The following is a 23889-nucleotide window of genomic DNA, read 5'->3' on the forward strand; positions in this document are numbered from 1 at the left end:
AACGCTTTTGTTAACAAAGGGGAATTCTGAATCTAGAGACTACTGGTATCAAAGGTGTTATCATCAGAAGGCTGCTGGTTACTTGAATGACCCAGAAGTTCAAAGATTAAGATCGAAGCTTAAGGCAAAAACACTGCAAATCAAAAAGTTTTTTCCTCACTTTCTCACAATTCTGTTCTCTTTGTAAAGTTTCGGCCAACAAAGATCCAGACGCATGCACATATACAGTGACCTGCTCCATACAGCCGTTTGGCCTTTAGCCCTCAAATATAAGCATCTCTGCCTAATGACTATTCTTCTAAACTCTTCTGCTCGTTTCATATACAGGCCCTCTGGTACTGACAGCATGTTTTTGTTTTTTTTCTCAGAGTACTGCATCATATTATAAAGTGCTAGGAAGTTACTTCACTACATTTCTCAGAAGTGCTGCAGTACTTCAAATGGTTTAAAATTTGCAACTTTTCCTGTAACAAGCTACCTTAACTTTATAGCAACTTTAGGCTACTTGTAGCTTTGTAGTTACTTCTTGTTGCATTTTTTTGTCATTTGTATTCATGTGATAATTTTGAGACATTTATTGGTACATATGAAATGCTGCTGTTTGTACTACACCTTTGACTTTGTTATATAAATTAGGATGTTTCATCAGTTGTATTTAGTGTAACTATATCTGCTTAAAGAGATAGCCCACCCACAAATGAAAATTCTGTCATCAATTACTCACCCTCATGTTGTTCCAAACCCACAGGATTTTTGTTCATCTTTGTAAGCAACACATTGTGATGAACAGATTAACATTGCACATCAAATCTGGTAAACGGAAGCTCAAAAGTGCATCTTTGACACATGAAAACCAATGGGGTGTTTTTTTGTGCATCACGCAAGTACAATTCCGCTTCCGTTGACCATAATTTATGTACTCTATGCATGCGTGTTGATCAGTGTTTATTAATGTTGTGAATAAAAGCCTAAATTAAATATGTTCATCATATAAAGTGATCACATCTCTTCAGAAGATTTGAATTAAACCCATCAATTCATATAGATTTGTTTTACTTTATGCAAGTTTTGGTGTAATGGACTTTAAATGGATGGACAGAAATGTGTCAGGTTTCATTAAATATATGAATGACAGTAAATGATGATTTTTGGGTGAACTGAGCCTTTAGGTTTTGTCCCTTGCTGTCTATTTAACTGAGATAGAAAATAGAGATGCAAAAATAAATTAATATATAATGGAATAGCTGTTTCTGTTATGCAAAGTCTATGGTTTATATTCATATTCTTGGTTCAGATTTTCTACCTGTTTTTTCTCCTTTCGAAAATGGTGTTAGATTACATTTTCTGGCTGAAAATTATTATATTATACTTACTCTGCATTTCTCAACTCAGAGAGATTAGAAAGCCATTGACTGACAGCTGTGCTCTCAGCCCTTATAGGTCCCTCACCTCTTTCAGCGCCACTCTTTGGTGCCATTTGCATATGCAAATGAATCTCACAAACACGCCCCATTCCAACCCCTGATTAAAAAAAGAAACTCTGTTTTCAGTGCCCAAATGTGACAGGGATATAAAACATCTATGCTATTTAAGTCTGAATCATCTCGCTTTGCTTTTGTCCTATCAGACTGCAAATACATTACTTTCAAATGTGTCAGTTCATATAATGGCCACACAGTGTGGGGTGGTAAGCGGTATCGACAGAGCCCTGAGCTTTCATGCACTCATTTTCAGCCTAAAGAGAAAAATGATGAACATTAACAGAATTTTCTTTCCTCGCCTGTAGAGTTTTATATAAATCATATTCCAATAACGTACAGTTATTTGATTATGCTCGCTCATTGAAATTCCTATTCCACCTAATGTGTGGGTGTTTCAAGAAGATATTCTTGTTACTCTGACATGCTTTACCTAATTATAATTTTTGTCCCGGGCAACTGAAAAAATTACATTTTGGGTTTACAGGGGCTTTTAAAGTTTTATGATTCGTGCACAAGGGAGCTGTAGTTTACTACTGCTTCAAAAGCACTTACCAAAATCCATTTGACCGCTGGAAATCTGAAAAAATATCCACCAAAATTGAAATAAAACAGTCAGAATATTCCTTTAAACCAGCACCTTTACTTAAGAGATCCAAGGTAAAGTTATTCTCCCTGGGTTTGAAACCCTTACAAATGTTACTGGCTTATTTAGAGTATGGGAGGTGAGGTTGGTTTCCAACCCAGAAAGAGGTCAGGAGATGATGGTGAGAAAGGTGCTAGCTCCAGTCCACAGGGGGCAGATTGGTAATGACTTATTATACATCCTCTTTGATTTCTCGTGCTCTCCACTACATCACTAATGAGTCCTTACACATTGTACCTTTTTCACTCTGACAAAGGTTGATTTTTTTTTTTTTTTAATTTCTGCATAATAATGTGTGCCTGAAATGGTTTCTTCTACAAAGTTGTGAAGAAAGTAGCTCTGTTCCAAAACCAAGTGAGCTGCCTTGTTGTCTACTACCTACATAGGCAGCTACCTTTAGTCAGCTTTCTTAATGAAATTTAACCTAATACATGACTAATTTAAAGTGCTCTCCATAGCCAGGAATTCAGTAAAACACAGCACACAAGAAACATGACTCTCAAATGATTACAATGTTTACGTTAGCATTTTGCTAAGCTAATAATGTGAAAACTAACTCCAGCCTTCGCTGGTTGGCTGGTCTTAGCTGGTTTAAGCTGGACATAGCTGGTTTAGGCCAGTCAGTCTCCCAGGCCAAGTTGGTGTTCAGCTAATTTTGTGGTCAAAACCCCTTTAAAACCAGCCTGCTAAACCAGCTATGACCAGGCTAGAAGACTAGCTAAAAGCAGAAACCTGCTTATTATTATACACTGGGTACAATAATCCATTTGGGTAATACTGAGCCAAATTTGGATGATTTCAAGAGCTGTTCAATATGTTTGAAATATGTCAACAAAGGACAGGACACTATCATTTTATACGGACTACAAAATGATGTCTTGGCAGCTCACTTCTACAGTTTGGAACATCTGAATGTATTCAGATTTGAAATATATTAAAAGTGTTTTACATTTATTCGTTTAGCAGGTGCTTTTATTCAAAGCGACTTACAAATGAGAAACATCAATATTAGTTTTGGTTTGACACCAAATAAGTTTTTCAGAACCAGAGTTTGAAATGACTCCACTGTTCTACAATTCAATTAGAATTTAAAGTTCTTGTTATGATTTAGTCCATTTGTAAGAATTTGCAATCAGTCACTGTGTAGGTGAAAATTGAAGCGGTGGTAAACCAGTATTTTGGGCTGCTTAATTAAAGCACTACAGGACAAATGGTAGAATTAGCCATTTTGCATTTGAACGCTTGCAGTGCCGGGCATGACAAACTACCAAAGCCTCTGATGACTCAGTTGAGAGCAATTATACTGGAGCGTGTCTCAAATAAGGATGTGAAGTTGATAGTCGTCTGAAGCTGAAAATGATTAAGAAGAAAGCAGAATAAAGAAATGATGTCAGTTTCTTCAGGGAATATTACAAGTCCTCAAGATGTCTCTGTCAGGCAAAGCAGCACTGCAGTGTTTGAATGTGTACATTGTCAAATCAAAGCAGAGAAGCTACAGATTTGAGCTGTTATGGTTGCACTTGCTGTCATCTTGCTTTCTTTAACCTTCATGTTCTGCTGATGATTTGCATGCTTTTATGTTTGGGGTGCCAGAGACCCCAGTGTGTATCAGTAATTTTGAAATCAACCTGTAGATAAGATAGATCTGAAACCCCTATTGAAATTATTGAAACAACAAATAAATAAATAAAAACATAAGCTAGCCTGAATCGATTTGCTGGTCTCTCAACCTCATTCGTATAATCTGATTTGCAGGTTTTAGAGGAATTTTGGTTAGGCTAATTTAACACCAGCGTGTTTAACCAGTTTATTTATTTATTTATTTTTGTTCTCTTTCTTTCTCCTTGCACATCTTCTGTCTCTCCACTTAGCTTGACTGAGGAGGAAATTTTTCTTTTTCATATTCCTCTCAAACGGTGTGTGAAATGAGAGGATCAGTTACTCCTGGAAGGAGCAGATGTGTTTCCAATGAATTCCTCATGCAGAATCCGCAGCCCTGCCCTATCCAGAAAGTAACAAGCTCTACTCACCCTACTAGAACGATACGGCAAAATTCAACCAAATGTCTTTATAAAAGGCCCTCTTTGCCAGTGAAGAATGTGTCAAATTTTGTTAGCCAAAGTGTTCTGTTTTTGGTGCAGAAGTTCAGTTCGCTGGCTCATGTTTCCATGGGTAAAGAGGCTGTAATTGGGCTTTGAGTGCCGTGTCTGGCCGCGTTGCTCGCTGTTTTGTGCTGGTATTGATTTAGCAGTGGGAACGCCACTTATCGAGGTGCTTGAAGCGGCACAGCAAGCCGTCTAATCCTGGGGTTGGGACTCTGCTCAATGGGGCAGGCTGTAATCCCCCATACCGTCAGTGGCGCGGAGAGCCAGGGATGATTCCCAGCATAAAAACGAACACGATACTCTTTCATCAACTTATTTATTCTTTTCATTGGAGCGCCACAGCGGGGATTAGATTGAGCCATCTTGTCTTTTGTTTTGAGTTTGTCCTTTCTTCTCTCAGCCTGCTGCTGGATCGATGAAGAGGTGGAGTCTCAGGTGAACAGACTGACGCTCACCGCTCTCACTCTCTCTTTCTTTCCTTGTCGGATGCACTACACTCTCATCAAAGCATGGTTGACAGGTCAGGCCTGTTTTAATGTCTGTTCCTGCACAACTTTTAATGATTTCTCCTTTGTTTTTTTATAAAGGCTGTGGAAGAAAGCTATACGTTAGCAGTCCCATTAATCTCAGCGACAGTTGCTCGGCTGCCGCTGAGTTAAATATGAGATTATTCATATATAAGCTTGGGGTCTGTAAGATTTTTTTTATGTTCATGAAATGTTTCTCTCTTATTCTCACCAAAGCTACATTTAATTGATAATAAACAGTAAACAGTAGTATTTGGAATTATTATTACAGTTTACAACATCCCTATTTTAATATATTTTAAAGGTCCCATGGCATGAAAATTTCACTTTATGAGGTTTTTTAACATTAATATGAGTTCCCCTAGCCTGCCTATGGTCCCCCAGTGGCTAGAAATGGCAATAGGTGTAAACCGAGCCCTGGGTATCCTGCTTCGCCTTTGAGAAAATGAAAGCTCAGATGGCCCAATCTGGAATCTTCCCTTTACTGTATGTCGTCATACGGAGAAAGGTTACCTCCCCTTTCTCTGCTTTGCCCGCCCGTGAGAAAATGAGCTACTGTACTACCGTGCAAGGCGAGGCAATATATTTTTTTCCTCGAGAGACATCATGACTTGCAAACGAGCGAAGCATGGCAGTTGCTCAGTGTTTGGATGTACAAATGAACACCGAAGTATTTTTTTAGTTCCTTCATCCGAGCCTATGAAGTGTAACATGTGTAACATGACAATATACGTGGACATTGGCAACTTTGTCATTAAAAAAATGATCCAGAGAACAGTCTTCTCTAAACTACAAAGATTACTGATATAGATGCTAATACAGCTTTAGAACCATAGCAAATCAGAGCAACATGAAAAGCCTACAATGTAGGCTAGCATTAGCTACATGATAATAACTGTAACAGCATACATAAACAAACCAACTAAAGTACCGTATCCAGACACAATATTTTAAACTACCCATTCGGAGACGTCCTGCTGTAGCCACTGAGTTGCAACTTCTTCATCCGGTGCTTCTCCGTCCGTATCAGATTCTGGGTCAAACTGAAAAGCTTGAACGACTGAGTGTCTATGAGCCATTGCGATACATCCACTGTCAACATTAGCGCATGGTAGCGCATGGTACCGTGGCCGCAAGCTGGTTAAGGCCACACACCCACCCTCCACCTTGCCCCGCCTCTCTCCTCCTCATTAGCATTTAAAGCTACAGACAAAGTAATGGCACTTCCTAAGGAAAGCTCATTGTAGGACTGGCTTGTAGTGGCTGAAATTCTGCACCAAGGCTGAATTTCAGGAAAGAGACTTCAGATACAGTACTAGGGACCACTTAGGCCTATATAAAAGCATCCAAAAAGCAGCATGTCATGGGACCTTTAAAACTGCGATGGCAAAGCTTTCTTATTATTATCAGCTGTGCTAAGACGACCCTGATTATAAGACGACCCCCCTTTTTCCAGATGTACCTGTTGGAAAAAGGCTTTTTGAAAACCAAATCTTGTTTTTTTTTTTTTTTTTTCTCTCTCTGTAAAACACATTTATTCTTAAATTATTTTCGTATTGCATATTTTTCCAATTCTAATTTTTGTTTTGAAAGTATGGTAAATACTGGTAAAATGTACCAACAATGACATTGGAACATTTTGATATACCATTGAAATAACAGGTAGCCCATCTGAATTATATAACAATTAGGCTATCAGTCTCATAGTAGCCTACCAAAATGTTATTATCAGTAGACGTGAAATCTTATTGTAGTCTTCAAATCTGGGTACTGTCTTATGTTTTAAAATCACTTACAGAGGAAGTTTGGTCCCATCAGGCTAACATGACTCACGATCATGCTGCTGTAAGCTTTTCTTTTTCATTTGTTTTCATTCGCGATCTTTACAACACACATTACATATTTCATGGCACACTCGTTTTATGCGTTTTTGGCGCCACCTATTGTTGTGGGTGTATTATTGACATGTCAAAGTCTAGACCCTGAATATAAGACGAACGCGTTTTTTCAGATGTATTTCCAAGGAAAAAACATTGTCATATATTCGGGTCAATACGGTAGTTGTGTGGAAACTGTCATGCAATTTTTTTTTTTTTCAGGAATCTTTAATAAATAGAAAGCTCAGGAGAAAAGCATTTATTTGAAATAGAAATATTTTGCAATATTACAAATATCTTTACTGTCACTTTTGATCAATTTAAGACATCGTTGATGAATAAAATAAATAATCTAAAAAAAACTTTTGAAAGTGTGTGTGATCAATATATTAACCATATATCCATATATTAATGTGTAAGTCATCATCTTTACATGACAACACATTAAAACACAGACAATGAACAATTTAAGCATAAAGAACTTTGTTCAAAACTTTATACTCTTAAATTAATATTTAAAACAGATGAATATTTTGTTTAATTTTGCACTTTCTAATGATTTAAAATTTAATTTCTTGATCTAAAATCATCAAAATAAAAGATTAATTAACATGACATGATTTAACACTGACTAATTTGAAATTATTAAAAATTAAATAAAAAAAAAAAAGGTCTCACTTTATATTAGGTGGCCTTAACTACTATGTACTTACATTTAAATTAATCATTTGGTACAATGCACTTATTGTGTACATACATATTTTTACATTGTACTTATATTTTTAAAAATACCTGTATGTAATTACATCTGTAATGCATTTCTGTAATTACATTTATAATTACTCTGTTGACCCATCCCTTACTCCTTAACCCACCCTTAAACCTACCCATACCACCAAACCTGTCCCTAACCTTACCCGTATCCCACCTCAATAGCAGCAAAAGTGTTTTGCAATACAATATGACCACAAGAAGTACATTGTACTTATTTTTTGATGTAAGTACATAGTAGTTAAGGCCACCTAATATGAAGTGTGACCAAAAAAAAAAATGTCTCAGGTTACGCAGGTACCACGAAGGGAACGAGACTCTGAGTCGAAAAAGCTATGGGAAAGCCTTCAGCATTACCACACTCTGAACCAAGTGTGTCTGTCTAGATGTCACGGGCGGGTGACATAATCAAACAGGAAGCTTAAAAGCATGTGTGGTGGAACCGGCATCAGCTTCCAGGAATGAAGCAAACGCTCGCAGGGATGCCAGAAGTATGGCTTCGAGACACAGCGTCTCGTTCCCTTCAGGGAACCATGGTTACATGCATAACCTGAGACGTTCCCCTTCAGGAACTCGATCTGCGTTGAAAGCGCTATGGGAACGAGGTGCCCACGCCGCCAGACTTTCAAATCCCTGCCTAGTGTGGATGGAGCACAGCCGGGGCGAGAGACCAGAAGAGCCAGGGGTGGCTCACATGTCTAGGCCATAGAACCTGATGAATGTTAGGGGCGTGGACCATCCCGCAGCGTTGCAGATGTCCTGCACAGAGACACCTGCTAAAAAGGCCTTGGAGGCCGCCACACTTCAGGTCGAGTAAGCCTTGACCCCCAGAGGCGAGGGGAGATCAGAGGACTCGTAGGCAATGCAAATGGCATCCACAATCCACAGACTGAGAGTCTGTTTAGAAGCAGGCAGACCCCTCTTAGGGGGACCATATCATACCAGCAGTTGGTTTCCCCTTCTCCACAGGGCAGCTCGCACCGGACACATACAATTAAGCTTCTGCTGGTCAGTCTCTCTGAAGGGAGGAGGACAGAAGGCCTGAAGGAAGGAAGGAAGGAAGGAAGGAAGGAATGAAGCATTTATATAGCGCTTTTATTGTGTATTGCTATACACCCAAAGCGCTTTACAATCATGTGGGGGGTCTCTCCTCAACCACCACCAGTGTGCAGCATCCACTTGGATGATGCGACGGCAGCCACAGGACAACGGTGCCAGTGCGCTCACCACACACCAGCTACAGGTGGAGAGGAGCGAGAGATAGAGCCAATCAAGTGGATGGGGATTATTAGGAGGCCATGATTGACAAGGGCCAGTGGCGGGAATTTGGCCAGGACACCGGGGTTACACCCCTACTCTTTACGATGAGTGTCATGGGATTTTTAATGACCACAGAGAGTCAGGACCTCGGTTTAATGTATCATCCGAAAGACGGTGCTCTTTTGACAGTATAGTGTCCCCATCACTATACTGGAGAGGAGTCTGTTCTGGGACCACACAAGGATCTGGTGTGTCAGCTTGTACAAGGAGCGCGAACACAGACCTCCCTGGTGGTTGATGTAAGAGACCATCGCTGTGTTGTCGGTGCGCACCAACACTTGGCGATCCCTTAGGTCTGGGAGAAAGTGTTTCAGTGCTCAAAACACGGCCAGCATCTCTAGGCAGTTGATGTGCCACGTTTCCCCTCGGTGAGAACCCCTTGGTCTTGAGCCACCACTGTAGGGGTCTCGTGTACAGCAGGCCAAGAGGTATCACGTTGGACGCAGCTGCCATCATCCAGCAGTCTCTGGAACTGCTTGACAGTGAGTGACTGGACTTCTCTCACTCTCTTGACTGACGTGAGGATCGACTCGATCCGAGCAGTGGACATACATGCCTGCATCGTGGTCGAATCCCACACCACGCTCAGATAAGTGGTTCTCTGTACTGGAGAAAGCAGACTTTTCTTGGTGTTTAGTCTTAACCCCAGCTCTTTCATGTGGGCAAGAACAACATCTCAATGTCGAATCGCCAACTGCTCCGATTGAGCTAGAATCAACCAATCGTCGATATAGTTCCGTATGCCCTGGAGTTGCAGAGGAGCCAGAGCAGCATCCACACACTTTGTGAAAGTGCGGGATGAGAGTGCAACGCCGAAGCCCCCGAAAGCAAACCACTGGAACTTCCTGTGAGTGGGAAGGATGGAGACTTGGAAGTGTGTGTCTTTTAGATCGATTGTGACAAACCAGTCTTCGGACCAGTGTGAGCATCTTGAACTTCAGTCGCATGACTGAGCGGTTCAACTGATGCAGATCTAAAATGGGATGCAACCCTCCATCCTTCTTTGGAACTATGAAGTACCGGCTGTACCACCTCAATGGCCTCCTTCCTCAAGAGAGTGTCTACTTCCTGTTCCATGACCAGAACCTGCTCTGGGCCCACCAGTGTAACAAAATATAAAAAAGAATGGTGGATATTTAGGCCAAAGTGGGCAAAGATAAAAATCTTTGTCATTATTTTATCTTTGTTATTAAAAATAAGAAAAAAGATGCACATTACAAATACACATAATATACAAATAAAACAAACAGTGCTTTATTTTCAGATACAATAGGTGTATTTAGCAGGAGCATTCAAGAAATTGAATGAACAAATATAAAAAATAAAACATTTTATAGATTGATTCCTATTAAAGCAACTATTATTATTATTTTTTATCTTTGCGTTTTGTTGTTTTAACATTAAATAATAAAAATTTACATCTGTTCGTCAATTCTGGCATAGTGTTTTATTTTTATACCATCATTTACTCACTCGAAATTAGTTTTAAACCTGAATGAGTTTCTTCTGCTGTAAATAAATGCTATTTTGAAGAACGTGGAAAACCAAACAGTTGCTGGTCCATAGTGACTTTGATAGTATTTTTTTCATTCTATCAAATTCAATGTGGACCAACAACTGTTTGGTTACCCACATTCTTCAAAATATCTTCTTTTTTGTTCAGCACAAGAAATAAATTAATACAGGTTTGGGACAACATGTGAGTGAGTAAATAATGAGAGAAATGTAATTTTAGGGTGAACTATCTCTTTAATTACAGTCGGCAGCATGTTTAGTACTGTTCCTTTAAGACCTGCGCGCATCCATTTTTCTCTCAACTGTTTACTTTCATTTTAGACATAAAGACATAGAGTCTATATGTAAACCTTGTGTGTTTTGACAGTATTAGCGCAAAAGATAACTTAGTTCAGTAATCAGGCGCTGTTTAACAGGCTTTTTAGTTAGCGCGCTTCAGGTGTACGGGCTCAGAAAAAGTGCACGTCAGACCAGAGTGTGAATGAAATGTTAAACCGGCAAGGCTTTAAAACACACGCAAATAATGTAATTTTGTGATTGCGAATAAGTGCAGTGTCCCGTGAGAGTAACTGATGTGCATGTATGTGGCGTTGTGCAGTATATTGATACGGCGGCGCCAGAATTGCAGCTGATAGAATGTGCGCTGTAGCACGATACTACGATATTTCTTCAAAAGCACATCGTGGAGACATTTTTATCGTCCACGATCAAAAATCGTCATATCGCACACCCCTAGTCTGCCCTCATAAGCCCTGGGCCATGCCTGTCAGGTCTTCTTGGTCGAGAACTTCTTAGACTGAAGGATGGTCCACAGATCCGGCTTAGCCTTCGAAGCCCCTGACCCAGAGCGTTTGCCACCTCGGTCCCATCACGGGGGACCATGAGTGGCGACGCTCTCCTTTTGTTGCCTCTCTATATGAGGAGCTGGTATGCGGCGAGGGCTGCTTCCGCCCAGGAGCCCCCTGAGCTAGTGATCGGTGAGGGAGGAACTGCTGGAACTCCGCTACTTGTTTATGGGGCTCCTGGTACCTGTCGACGACGGAGTTGACAGCATCGTCGAACAGGCCAGAAGGCGCAAGCGGGGCGTCCATGAGGAAGACCCTATCTTTCTCCTTCATATCAGATAGGGTCAACCAGAGATGTCTCTCCACTGCCACCAGCACTGCCATAGATCTGCCGATGAGAGACAAATCAGCGGTTCTGCGGAGCTCAGTGATGTCATCAGGTCTGAGCTCCTCTCCCTCATCTTGCTCTTTTAGCAGGTCGGCTTGGTATGCCTGTAACACCGCCATGGGGAAGAACGGGGAAGAACGGCAGGCTCTGGTGTGGAGGTGGCGGCTTAGTTCACAGAAAGTGTTCATCGAGTTTGCTTTTCTGCGGTTCAACCTGTTTCTCGGTGGGCCATTCGATGTTCAACTTGGCCACAGCACGAGTAACCACCTCCACTAGCTCCTCATATTTGGGCGATTGAGGGTGCGAATCCTCGTCGACGCTCACCACATCAACCTCCTCGGAGGAAGACAGGCAAAGCGTCGAGCCGCGTGCAGGGAGGAACACACAGCCTGTAGTGCGATCTGCTTTTGCCCAAGTGCTTAGTTTTTTGGACAGACAACACTAAATAAGACTCACAACAGAGATCGACAGACACACATAGAGTAACAGTTGCTAAATGACAAAAAGCTGACGCCGGTTCCACCGCACATGGTTTTAAGCTTCCTGGTCGATTACGTCACCCGCCTGTGACGTCTCGCCTATCCATTGGACAGATTACACACGTGGTTCAGAGCGTGGTCACGCTGCATCCCATAGCGTTTTCGACGCAGCTCGAGTTCCTGAAGGGGATCTATGATTAAGACATCTATGTATGATTGATATTATTATTTGATTTATTCCATCAGAATACACTGCAAATTTTTAATGGCCATCAGTGGATAAAGATGCGTTTTTGCAGCCAGTAAAAGTTATAGTTAAACTATGCTAACTACCCGAACCTTGACACTTTGAGTAAAGTTGCTGTCCCTTCTTCTTCTTCTCCTTGTTTTTGTTATGTTGTTGTTGTTCTTCTTCTCCTTTTTCTTCTTCTTTAGGGTTTATACCTCCATGCTGCAGCCAAATGCAATTGATTGCCCGTGCACTTCACTCATAGGGAAGATGTTCGACATCCTTAAAGACATCAGACATAGTTTGGCTTGAATGCAAAGTACACCCTTTCCCCCGAGGTGTTGGATTTAAATTCGAAACATGCTTGTCAGCATCCATCTGTCAGACGCCTGCCTCTGTTTAGATAAGAAATCTCGAACTCGCTGAATTCATGATGAGGGGCAGTGAAAGAAAAATGTATGCAGGAACAAACACGCACCCATCAGCCATTCACAAGGCAAGGGTATTTTAATGAAAGAATCAGATTGGCTTCATACAAAGCCAATCACACTAAACAGTTTCTGAATAAATATAAGGCTATGCGGTGATTTTGAAAGCAGCTCCTCTGGTTGCTGCTGGCCTCTTCTCTGGTTGATTTCATTAAAGCGGTGTGTCTGGGCCACTTAATAGGGCTGCTGATCCAGAGTTGACCCTGATGTGACCTCGCCTCTCACCCTCTGTCTTTCTACCTCATTAATGTGCCAAGGACACTAGTGAAGTTCCTCTCTCCTCATGCGTGCACACACACAGTCTCTTATGTTGCTGGCTCTTTGTCAGAAGCATCACCCCACAGGTCAGTGCACTATTGAGCTCTGTTAGTATCTGCTTGTAACAAACTCTCTCATTGCACTGTCAGAAACCCCAGGCACATAAAGGGCAACAAGGACAAGAATAAATTGTTTCTGATATAGCTGCATTTTGGTTGGAAACTACTCTGTGCTTTAGAATGAATCTTTTAGGTCAGCAAATAATTCTTTTGCACATACTTTTGAAGTCAAGTAGGTTTATAACACCTGCAGAAAGCTATTCGAGCAAAACTATTTAAAGGATTTAGTCAGGAGACTGTTTAGTTTAGATGTAATGTTACTGAGTGAATTGGTTGGACAGAAGCAAATGATTTGAGACACCGGAATTTATCAAAATCTCCACTACTACGGTCTGATACCCATGCAATGTCATGCTTGTCTTTGATACAGGATAAAAAATGTTTAGTGTATTTTTTGTTAGTTTACAGCATGTCTCTGTTGTCCAGTTTGACATCCCTGGTGACACAGACATGTGTTTTTCTGGATTCTTGACGGTTTTAGTCTTCAGGGAAACTTCTAGCGCTTAGAGACAGCTCTGAACATTTCTCAGTACAGTTTATCCATGTTACCTAATATATGAGGTGTTTTAAAGAGGTCATATCATGTTGAATCACATTTTTATTGATCTATGATTTATATAGGTCATGGAGCTACTAAAACACTGTAATTTTCGGAACTTAAATCTCCCTTTTCCAACTACACCATTTCATATTATATTATATTATTATGTTTTATGGTTTTTTTTTCTTTTTTGAAAGGAGTCTGTTATGCTTACCAATGGTGCATTTATTTGATCAAAAAATCAGTAAAAACAGTAATATTGTGAAACTTTATTACAATTGAAAATTTCAATTTTTAAATATAAAATTAATATATTTTAAAATATAATTTAATCCTGTGATGGTAAAGCTGAATATAGTAACCATACTCCAGTCTTCAATGTCACATAATCCTTAAGAAATCAATCTAACATGTTGATTTGTGCTCAAAATTTTTCTTAGTATTATCACTTTTTCTTAATATTTTTTTGCAGAAACTGTGATACATTTTTCAGGATTCTTGTATTTAATAAAAAGTTCAATAAACAGCATTTATATTTTTGTAACATTATAAAAGACTTTACTGTCACTTTTGAACTTTTTAATGCGTCCTTTCTGAAATTTTTGTATCTTTTTATCTTACTGACTACAAGCTTTTGGATGGTGGAGTTCATATAATTATTATTATTATTACTGTTATTTGTATTGCAAGCAAATTTTTTTTTTTTTTTTTTGAATGGCTGTAAATGGAGAAAGATGCTTTTGTAGTTAAAACATGCTGACCAGCCAAACCTTGACCACTTTTTTTGTGGTAAAAAGCACTAGTAAGATTCAAACCTTCATCTTCCATATGAGCATGACAACATAGATGGAGCCATGGCTTACTGGTAAACACACATGCTCTAGATTCGTTTCTTCTTTACTTTCCAAATTTCCAGTGTGTTGTTATTGTTTTACTCTGATATAAAAGTTATTTATTAGAAGAATAAATCCATCACCATTGACATTGAATTGCTGCATCCCGAAGTCCCCCGAGCGCGTCTGAAGTCGAATGCCCTTTAAGAACAGACGGGTCTTATTTCTCTCTCCCAATGGGGCCTCTGTGTGTATCTGTGTTTATGATAGAATACAGAGACCGCGGCACTTCTACAGTAGTTGGTGTTAGTGATATGAAGTGCTGCAGGATGGTTCGGATTAAATTGCCACCCTGGATTTGTACACTACGTCTTATCACATGAGGCCAGCCCGGCCTCACTGACAACCCTCTTTACTGTCTCCAGGCTCTCGGCTGGCAGAGCAGCAACCAACCCCGGTGTTTCTTTGCCCGATAAAGCTAGAGAGGGGCAGATGCTCTGGAGTGAGAGAGCTGGTTTAGAAACAAGGATGGGAAGGAGATTTCAGATGCGGCCAACATCCCTATGGAGAGAGGGAGAGGATAGCGTAGAAATCAGCCGTTATCCCCCGTATCGATTAAGGTTTGTGGGGGCTGGGTAGAGGAGCCAATATAAATCATAGTAAGCGATTTAGACCGTTCCATTATGTTAAGGGGTGGGAGGACCATTTTCTGTTTTTCATTAATGATGACAGAGCCTGTAAATACATTTTCCCCCGTTTTTAATTTATTCCAAAGCCGCATGCCCGGCAACTGTTACAGCTCGTTTATGATTACATAACTGCTCAAGGCCACGCAAGGCATTTAAGATTCATATGCCACTCACACAAATTAAATAACGCGTGATCGATGCTTTAAATCCATCCAATGATTGTGTGCATGTTGCCATGCTTTACAAATCCCCCTTTTTAGTGAGGATGAGTGCTTGTCATCTCAGCATTAGTGTGTGTAGGTATGGGTATAAATAACGCAAGGATGGTTGCAGAAGGCAAGGGTGGAAGTCAGATTACAGAGAATTAATATGTAAATACATATTGGTAATTAGTTTGTTGTGTGCATGTAAGAATGTTTAGAAAAGTTCGTCTTTGCCAGTGACGTGTGTTGAACTTCTGAAATGTCTAGGCAATGTTCCCTCTCTGGGTTTAGGTTCTTCCAATTTGGTGTTTACGTACTTTCACAGAGTTTCTCAGAGTTAAAGGCATATTAAATGGAATTTACCTCACACTTGGGACTATGAACAAGCAGCAAATACTTCAATATTTATATTAGAAGTTATATCATGCTATTTATTAAAACCTGGTTACGTCAAAATGTTTTTAAACATCTGTTTATCTATCTATCTATCTATCTATCTATCTATCTATCTATCTATCTATCTATCTATCTATCTATCTATCTATCTATCTATCTATCTATCTATCTATCTATCTATCTATCTATCTATCTATCTATCTATCTATCTATCGTTTTATCTATTGTTGTCTGTCTGTCTGACATTCTATCTGTCATTCTACCTATCATTCTGTCTACTGTTTTATATCTGTAAAGTTTTGTTTATAAAATGTTTTTCTGAACTTTCACACAATGTTTTTTAACATAGGTTTTGTTAAGTCTACAGTAATAATTTGTCTTGACAAACTTTGCTTTTCTAGTTATTGTACTTGTATACTCAATTTGTTTTGTTTTTCATTTTAAAGTTCTTTGCTAAATTGTTTTTAAACTTCAGTTTTCCCAATTTAAATTTTGGAATTGAGGAATTGGATTTAAATTGAATTGAAATTCTCAATTTACAGAGTTGTTAACTCTGTAATTAGTCTGAATTAGTTCACTATTCGTTCCATATTATAGACCCCCTTGTTTAATGCAGATTTATAGATTGATTTCCAATACAGGCATCAGCCAATCACAGCCACGCCTCTTCTCATGTGACTTTTCTGCTGTATTTTGTCACTATCCTCCTCACACACATGTGGAGATTGTGTGTTTTTCTTTTTTGGGTTGCTCAGATTATGACTGCTTTCCAATCAAACATGTCTTCTCAGTATATTGCTCTGACAGTTAAATTTTTAACTGACGTTTTCTCCAACTGGTCATTAAAATTCCTTCATCTGCAGGATGAAGAAGTTGTGACTTGGCCTGAATTGCACTTTGGGCTGTTTGATTTAAACCTAATTTACTGTCCTGTGGCTTTGTACCATAAACCCTGTCATTGACTGAATGTCAGTGCTGGTGGATTTGTGTAAATGAGAGCCGGGCTCTTCCCTTAAAACAGGGAGGACACGAAGCCTCAAAGGCAAAGTCGGGGGCGTGCGTTTATGCAAATATCTCCATGCATGCAATATTCTGATTTAAGCGTGGCTTGAAAAAGATGTTGTATGCTATTATAGTAATGATGTTTGCACTGAAATATGGGAAAGTTTTTTGATGTTCTGTTCTGCGCAGCTCTTAAAATAAACATGGCCTTGTGTGCTCCACATCGCCAGCCTGAGCTCATTTCCTGTAATAAAACATGCACACTGTAATATATTAAAATGTCTTTCTCTCAATGCTGGGGGTGCTGTTGCTCACCCTGGATCCTCTGTTGACTGTCTGTTTCCTCTGAGGGGAGGAAAAAGGAACACACCCTCCAGCCCCGTAAGCATGGGTGTTGCGTTCCATAACAATGCCTCTGGCCACTATTAGCATACCCGGAGAACAATCCATCAATTTAGGTTAAATTGTACAAGCCGCGCTGCTTCTACGTACACATTCCTAATGAGCTTATGAATACGGTGTTGCAGTGTGGCTGTGCTGCAGAAATCTGCATATGTAAAAAGACACATCCTCAAATTACATTTGACTTTGCATGAGCACATTAATCAGGGAATAGAAAATAGTCCCGCTCTGAATGTGAGAGGGTATGCTCGGTGCAGTGGGTCAGAATGCACCATTTTTTTCTCCAACATCTGATGATTCCACGAAGGTCACACCTCACGAGACAAAGTGATGGTGGAAGTGTCTCATATGGCATTTGGAAACTTCCCACTGCTTGGGAAGTGTTCAGAATGCAAGACAAATTGGCATGTAGGAAAAAAAATTCTAATTATATTAAAAAAATGATAAAAACTAGTTTTCTAAAATTAAAAATGTAAAAGAATATGTAGCAATTTAATTAGCAAATTCTATGTAACGTAACAATCATAGCCAATCAGCATATATTGTTGGGCTTACATTTTAACACATTAGCATAGTGCATTTGCTTTTTTGGTGATTAATGCAATTAGACATGCGTCTTGACCTGTACGTAAAATCTATAATGAGATGTTTTCCATTTTAGTAATTCAAGCATGAAGTACCACCTTCTGACAGGCAACATGCCAACCACATTTACCGAGAGCAGGCAGTGTAGAATGAGTAAGGAAGGTATTCACACAGGACACATTTAAAAACAGCTGGACGTAGTGCAATTGAACGCAACAGAATGCAAGAGTCTCGTGTTTAATAAGTTTTAACTTGACACAGCCTCTTCAAAATGTGGCGCTCATGCCATGAGACACTGCAACGCAACAAGACGTGACAGAACAGACATTTTTCTGATGCATATACATACCATTGAAATAACACAGGCAGTGTATTGCATAAACAATATATATAATAAATTGAGTTTTTTTCCTCTGCTAATTTTTATATATGCGATTTTACTTTACTGTTCAAATGTTTGGGGTTTGATTAATTTTTTTGAAGTGTTTTTGAAAGTCTTTTGCTCACCAAGTCTGCAGTAATTTGATCAGAAACACAGTTAAGACAGTAATAGTGTAACATTATTACAATTTTAATATATTTTAAAATGTAATTTATTCCTGTGTAATTTAAGATGAATTTTCAGCATCCATTATCCCAGTCTTCAGTGTCACATGATCCTTCAGAAATCATTCTAATATGCTAATTTCCTGCTCACGTAACAATTTCTTATTGTCATTGTTGAAAACAGGTTTATGTGTATATCGTAGAAAATATGTGTGTGTGTGTGTGTGTGTGTATATATATATATATATATATATATATATACACACACACACAGTCTGGGTGTCTGTATGTGTGTGTGTAGCCCTTGTAATGACTTGTATCAGGGACAACCTGTTTGGGGAGAGCGCAGTATGGCGTGTTTTGCCATTAGCTCTGGTTCTTTTAATTAGTCTGAGTATGTTATGCTTGAGAGCTTCCAATTATGGATTGACGTCTTGTTCTCGCTATGTATGAGGGATGGGAAGTTCATCAGTCAGAAAACAGAACTTAAATCATTTGGATTCATCCCACATTCTGAAGGAAGCGAATGATATCATGTTTCATGACTGGAAGGAGAGCGATGGAGCTTAATGGCGAAAAAATAATAGGAAACATATGGCAAGGAAGTTAATCAAGTTAAATCAAACAAAGTGCTGCGAAGGAACGAAAGTGTTAGTGTGTGACTCTCGCGAGTATGACAACATTAGCATGCCTAGTGCATGTGTGCTTAGCACTTACATGGATCCCATGTGATCGCATATTCGCATACTTAATTATATTGGTTTATGCAGAGCATGAATTAGTAGCAATAATGACTGTTCTGATCCATTACTGTAGCATAATGAAAATGATTCCTCATATGGCCGTGTTTTCGGTTATTGTGTTTTCTGCAGTCGTATAGGCTACTATGCCCATGAGGCAGCAGATGTGTGCTGAATGGCTTCAGGTTTTGTATTCATCAATAAGGCTTTCGAGAAGGAAATGTACCTGCACGTAAACACTAGCAGACGCCGTTCTCCAGAAGTGTTTTTTTTTTTAAGGTAGTTCAGCCACCATTCATTAATCTTGGTTATATTCAACATTGTGTGTCACACCACTTGCTTGCCTTTTTACTGTGAGATTTTTATTTATAAGCAGAACTCTCTTACCCAGCTCTTGCACATATACGATTATTTGTACTTAAAAGTTGAGCCTGGAACACATGTGATACTGCTTGTTGAGAAGGCTTTGAGGGCCGCCCATCTACCCAGGTTTGGTTCAGGTAATTAAGTGTGAAGAACCACCGTCTTGGGCATCCATTTCACTCTGCGCTCCCCATTACGCTTCACGTCTGCAGTGGTGATAACATAGCTACTAAGTGAGTGAGAAAGTCTGATGATATCTAGCTAATGGATTTAAATGATGTTCCCAGCTGGATGTCTCACCCAAGGGCAGCCATTTTCCACAGCTTCCATCCAGTCCAACCGCTTCACATTCTTCTTAAACCTCTTGCGTTCCTGTGGAAGCAACAGCAAGCAAATCAACTTGCCGAGTGTGATGAATATTAAATCACTGCCTCAAGGTTCATGAGATCGCGGGTCGCAGACAGTCAAGGTGGGCTGTTTTTTTCTGTCACTTGTCAGTGGTGCTTTGCATTAGATACTGGTCGTCCATCATTTCAAGGATTTTACACATAAAAAGTTATTGGTGGTTTATGCAGGTGGTTTATGGAGAGTTCATTGGTTGATATATATTTAATTGTGCATGCTCATTTGCATAATTTTTACATTTAGATTATCTTCACTGTCTAATGCTCACTTAAAATGAATCTTTAAAACATTAGTAATTTAAAAAACGTAAACGTAATCATGAATATTCATTTTTGATACTGTTGTGATGATTCACTTAGTGTTTTTTTTTCTTTTTAATATTTTACTATTTTGTCCAAATAAATGAAAAATATTATGACTTCCATTTACAGTATCTGTTATTGGCTGTAACAACAAATTAATTCATCTTACTATATTGGCCAGAATTTAAATTTTGGATCATGATTAGTTAGCATCTTGTTCTTTTATCTGAGGCCTAATCTTAGGGACCTAAGTATTGTACAGTAAAATCAAACAGAAATTCATCTCCCATGGTGTGTTTACACCAAAAACGATGTAAATATTTGCATCGCGTTACTCACTCTAAATTACTCGTGGGATGTTTTTCACGTCACTCACGTGTTAACATGCTCTTTGCAGATTGGCTTGCGCGACAACACGCCATGCAAATTTTCGCTCGAGTTGAAATTGTTCAACTTGAGGGGAATATCGTGCCCTGACCTAAGCCACATACCTTCTATGTAGATATCAGAAAATAATTTAAAATATTATATCAATGCATTCTATGGCACCTTTAAGTTCCCATCACATCTGCTTTTTTAGCCTTTTCGTGGTGAAAGTATATTTTTATGTGAATCCTCCTGATAGCTTTCCTACAGAATAATACTAAAAAGTAAAGGTGTGTGAACCGTCTGCCCTATGCACTTGTCTGCTTGGCAGAGTTTTCTGTTGCTCTGATGTTTGTTGAGAATTGCTTTTATAGATTACAGCAGAAGTATATAAGTAGAATGACATATTAATGTACTTAAAGACAATGCTATGCTACTTGTCATCTATTATTTACAAACCCATGTGCACACACTCCTTTATGCTCTTGCTTCACATCAATACACCTATACAAAACGTTAAGCTATGGGTCATTTTCTCTCTCTCACTCAAGTGCTTTAAGGCTGTTACAATGAACAGTGTCAGAAATATCTAGAGCTGTGGTGATAGTGGGGTGTTAGTCAACAGCATGCAATAATGGCTATTTCTTGGGTGAAATATGAATTTAAAAACCTAAATGAATGAAAAGGCAATCAAAGCAGTCATGTTCTTCACAAGGGACAAAAAAGAAAATGTTCACTTTAAACATTCTTTCACTTAAGATCTGGGGTGCATTTCCCAGAAGCACCGCAAACCTAAGTTGATCTTACAGTCCATTGGTGTGAATGGTTTTTGATCTACTTAGGCTTAGGATCTTTTGAAAAACACAGCCTTGTTTATGTAAAAGGTTTGTCCACTTAAAAGATTTGTGCACTTGAAAGATCCGTTCACTTAAGAGATTTGTTCACGTAAAAAATCTGTTCACTTTAAAACATCTGTTCACTTAAAAAAAAAAAAAAAAGGGATGTTCTTCCCAATAGCATTGCAAACCTTAGTTGATTGTAGAGACCATTGGTAGTTTCTAAGATTTACTCAGGCTTACAATGCTTTTGGGAAACACGGTCCTGTTCATTTAGAAGATCGGTTCACCTAAGAGATTTGTTTAAAATAATGATTTGTTCACAACCACAACACCACTACCAAAGATTATTTTTGCATAAACTGGCAGCTTACATCAACTTCTAATCAATTGAACTGCTTCTTTACACTTGTACTGTAATTCAATTTCATGTTACGTTTTGGTGGTGGCTAATAGATCTGTGCTCATCAATAGCTATAATTTTGTCATAATGTGAATGTGAAGTGCAGGGATGGGTTGGTGTCTATATTCAAAAGGCGCGCATATGATTTACAGATCCTGAAAAATGTGTGGTAAGTATTGTCGCTCTATAGTACAAACAGAGTTTGTGCGATCGCGAATCTCAAAAGTGAAAGTAAGAAGCGATCGTGCATTTGAAAGCAGTTTCGGTGCCCCGCATATTAATAGCGACTCCCTGATGCCCGCATTTTATATACAGTATAATTACCCAACGATATAACTGCGAGAGAAAGTGTTGAAATAGATATTTTCCTCCCTGTGAGATACTGAAATGAGCTGCACTGTGAAAAAGCCAATCAGAGCAGAGCTCAACATTGAGCCGCACTGTGAAACAGCCAATCAGAGCAGAGCTCAACATTATTATTCATGGACCCTTCCAAATAAGCCAATAACAGACAATTTCTTTCTAGCGAGAAATCCTAGGGTTGTAAATGCACATGTAAAACCGTTTCTGGAGAATTTTTGCTCTTACCTAAGCCACATACCTTCTATGTAGATAACAGAGAACAATTTAAAATATTGTATCAATGCATTCTATGGCACCTTTAAAGATCTAGGCTGTGTTTCCCAGTTGCACAGCGATTCTAAGTTGACCATTGGTGTCGATGGTTCCTTGGATTACTTGCAAAAAGACTCTTGAATATCTTTAAGACTTGATACCACAAAGCTTGTAATCCTTGCCAGCTGGTTCTTTATCATAATCATTTATTGTAGCAGCCTGATACTTTTATAAAAGCACCACTGTTTCCCTCAATACAGGCTTCATATTAACTTTCATCTGTAGTCATTGATGCTCCTCTCCTTTCTCTCTCATCCTCCTCTCCTTTGTTCTGACCATCTGAACTCCGTCTTTAGACCATAAACTTCTTTAGTGAGCATGATGCAGGTCAGGGCCCCCATGCCAGTACTGTGATTGAGTTTCATGCTTAGCCTGTTGGGGGTCCTGAGTGCCCAGTGTTGCCTTTGAGAGGGAAACGAGTGGAAGAGGCGGCTGGCAAATCCTCCAGCAGGAGGGCGAGGGCTCGCCTCTTTCACTCGGTGTCTTCCGCAACCTGTGAAATGAAATTCCACCACAGCTTTACTCAAAGCTGACGCGCCAACTGCCATTACTTCCCTGGCTTTGACTTTTATTTCCCCGAGCCGTGAGTTGCCAACCACAGCGGCTTTGTAGTCAAATTGATTCCATTCGTTTGATGTATCATTGTTGTCAGTGCTAAGCAGATCACCACTGTGCATGAATATAGCCTCCCTAGAGTCTCCACAATGAAAGCCATTTCCATTTTCTACCCTTTTTTCCTTTTCTCTCACGCCATTTTTACATGGTTGTGTAAAATGAGGGAGGCGCGGCGTCTCTTTGAAGAGTCTCTGTTTCGGGAAATTCAGTCAAAGAACCTTTTTGAAAGATTGAAATTTCACCTACTCCACTTTAAATATTAATTCTCCACCTCCTGCAGTCGTCATCCCTTTGTCGTCAGACCTATACATTTTGGCAGGATTTCACTCCCTCTGACGGTTATATGTGAATCTTATCTCAACGGATAGCTCTCCTCTGGCTTTCTCTGCATTTTTATACGTTTTGACATAACAATCCATTCATCCTAGCGATGAGCACTTGAGCACCTGTCGAGACTCTCAAAGTCTTCACAGAGAAACTCTCGCCGACACGTTTCACTTTACACTCCTGTTTTCACAAAGTACTCTTTTTGTGGTTTGAAAATGTATATTCAGACTTCACTTTTTCGCCCTCTGTATCTGAGATTATTTTCATATTTGCTGCCCTTATAACCTCTGCTGCATAGCATAAGATTGTCGAAGTGGGCTGTGGAGAGTCAAAAACTAATTTAATATAGGCTATAAACAGGTAGAATGCACACTAAACTAAGTCACACACACATAATTCCACTGAAAGTTCTGCAGTTTCCGCCGGAACGCCTGTCATTCATTAAATTCGCCTCCCCTTATGTTTGTTTCTTGAACATTTTGGCTACATCTGCTTCCAGTATGCTTGGTTTAACACGTTTAACCATCTTTAAATCCATTCCGCAGATAATCCCACAAAATCAGCTGCAAAAATGCAGAGAGATTCCCAAATTCCATCTGCAAGCAGAAGGATTTTAATCAATCAGCATTAGCTTTTGATTTTGTGTCAGAAAGGTTCCATCTTAGTGAAGAGATA

General features: G+C 39.4%; 1 protein-coding gene across 2 annotated transcripts in view; it reads left to right on the forward strand.

The window, feature by feature from the left end:
* The window catches only part of si:dkey-112m2.1 (transmembrane protein 132C), a 141871-nt gene that overhangs the window by 78871 nt on the left and 39111 nt on the right, over window positions 1–23889 (forward strand). The gene's annotated exons all lie outside the window — the stretch shown is intronic.

Source organism: Onychostoma macrolepis, chromosome 21 (genome assembly GCF_012432095.1).
Source record: "Onychostoma macrolepis isolate SWU-2019 chromosome 21, ASM1243209v1, whole genome shotgun sequence".
Classification (NCBI taxonomy): domain Eukaryota; kingdom Metazoa; phylum Chordata; class Actinopteri; order Cypriniformes; family Cyprinidae; genus Onychostoma; species Onychostoma macrolepis.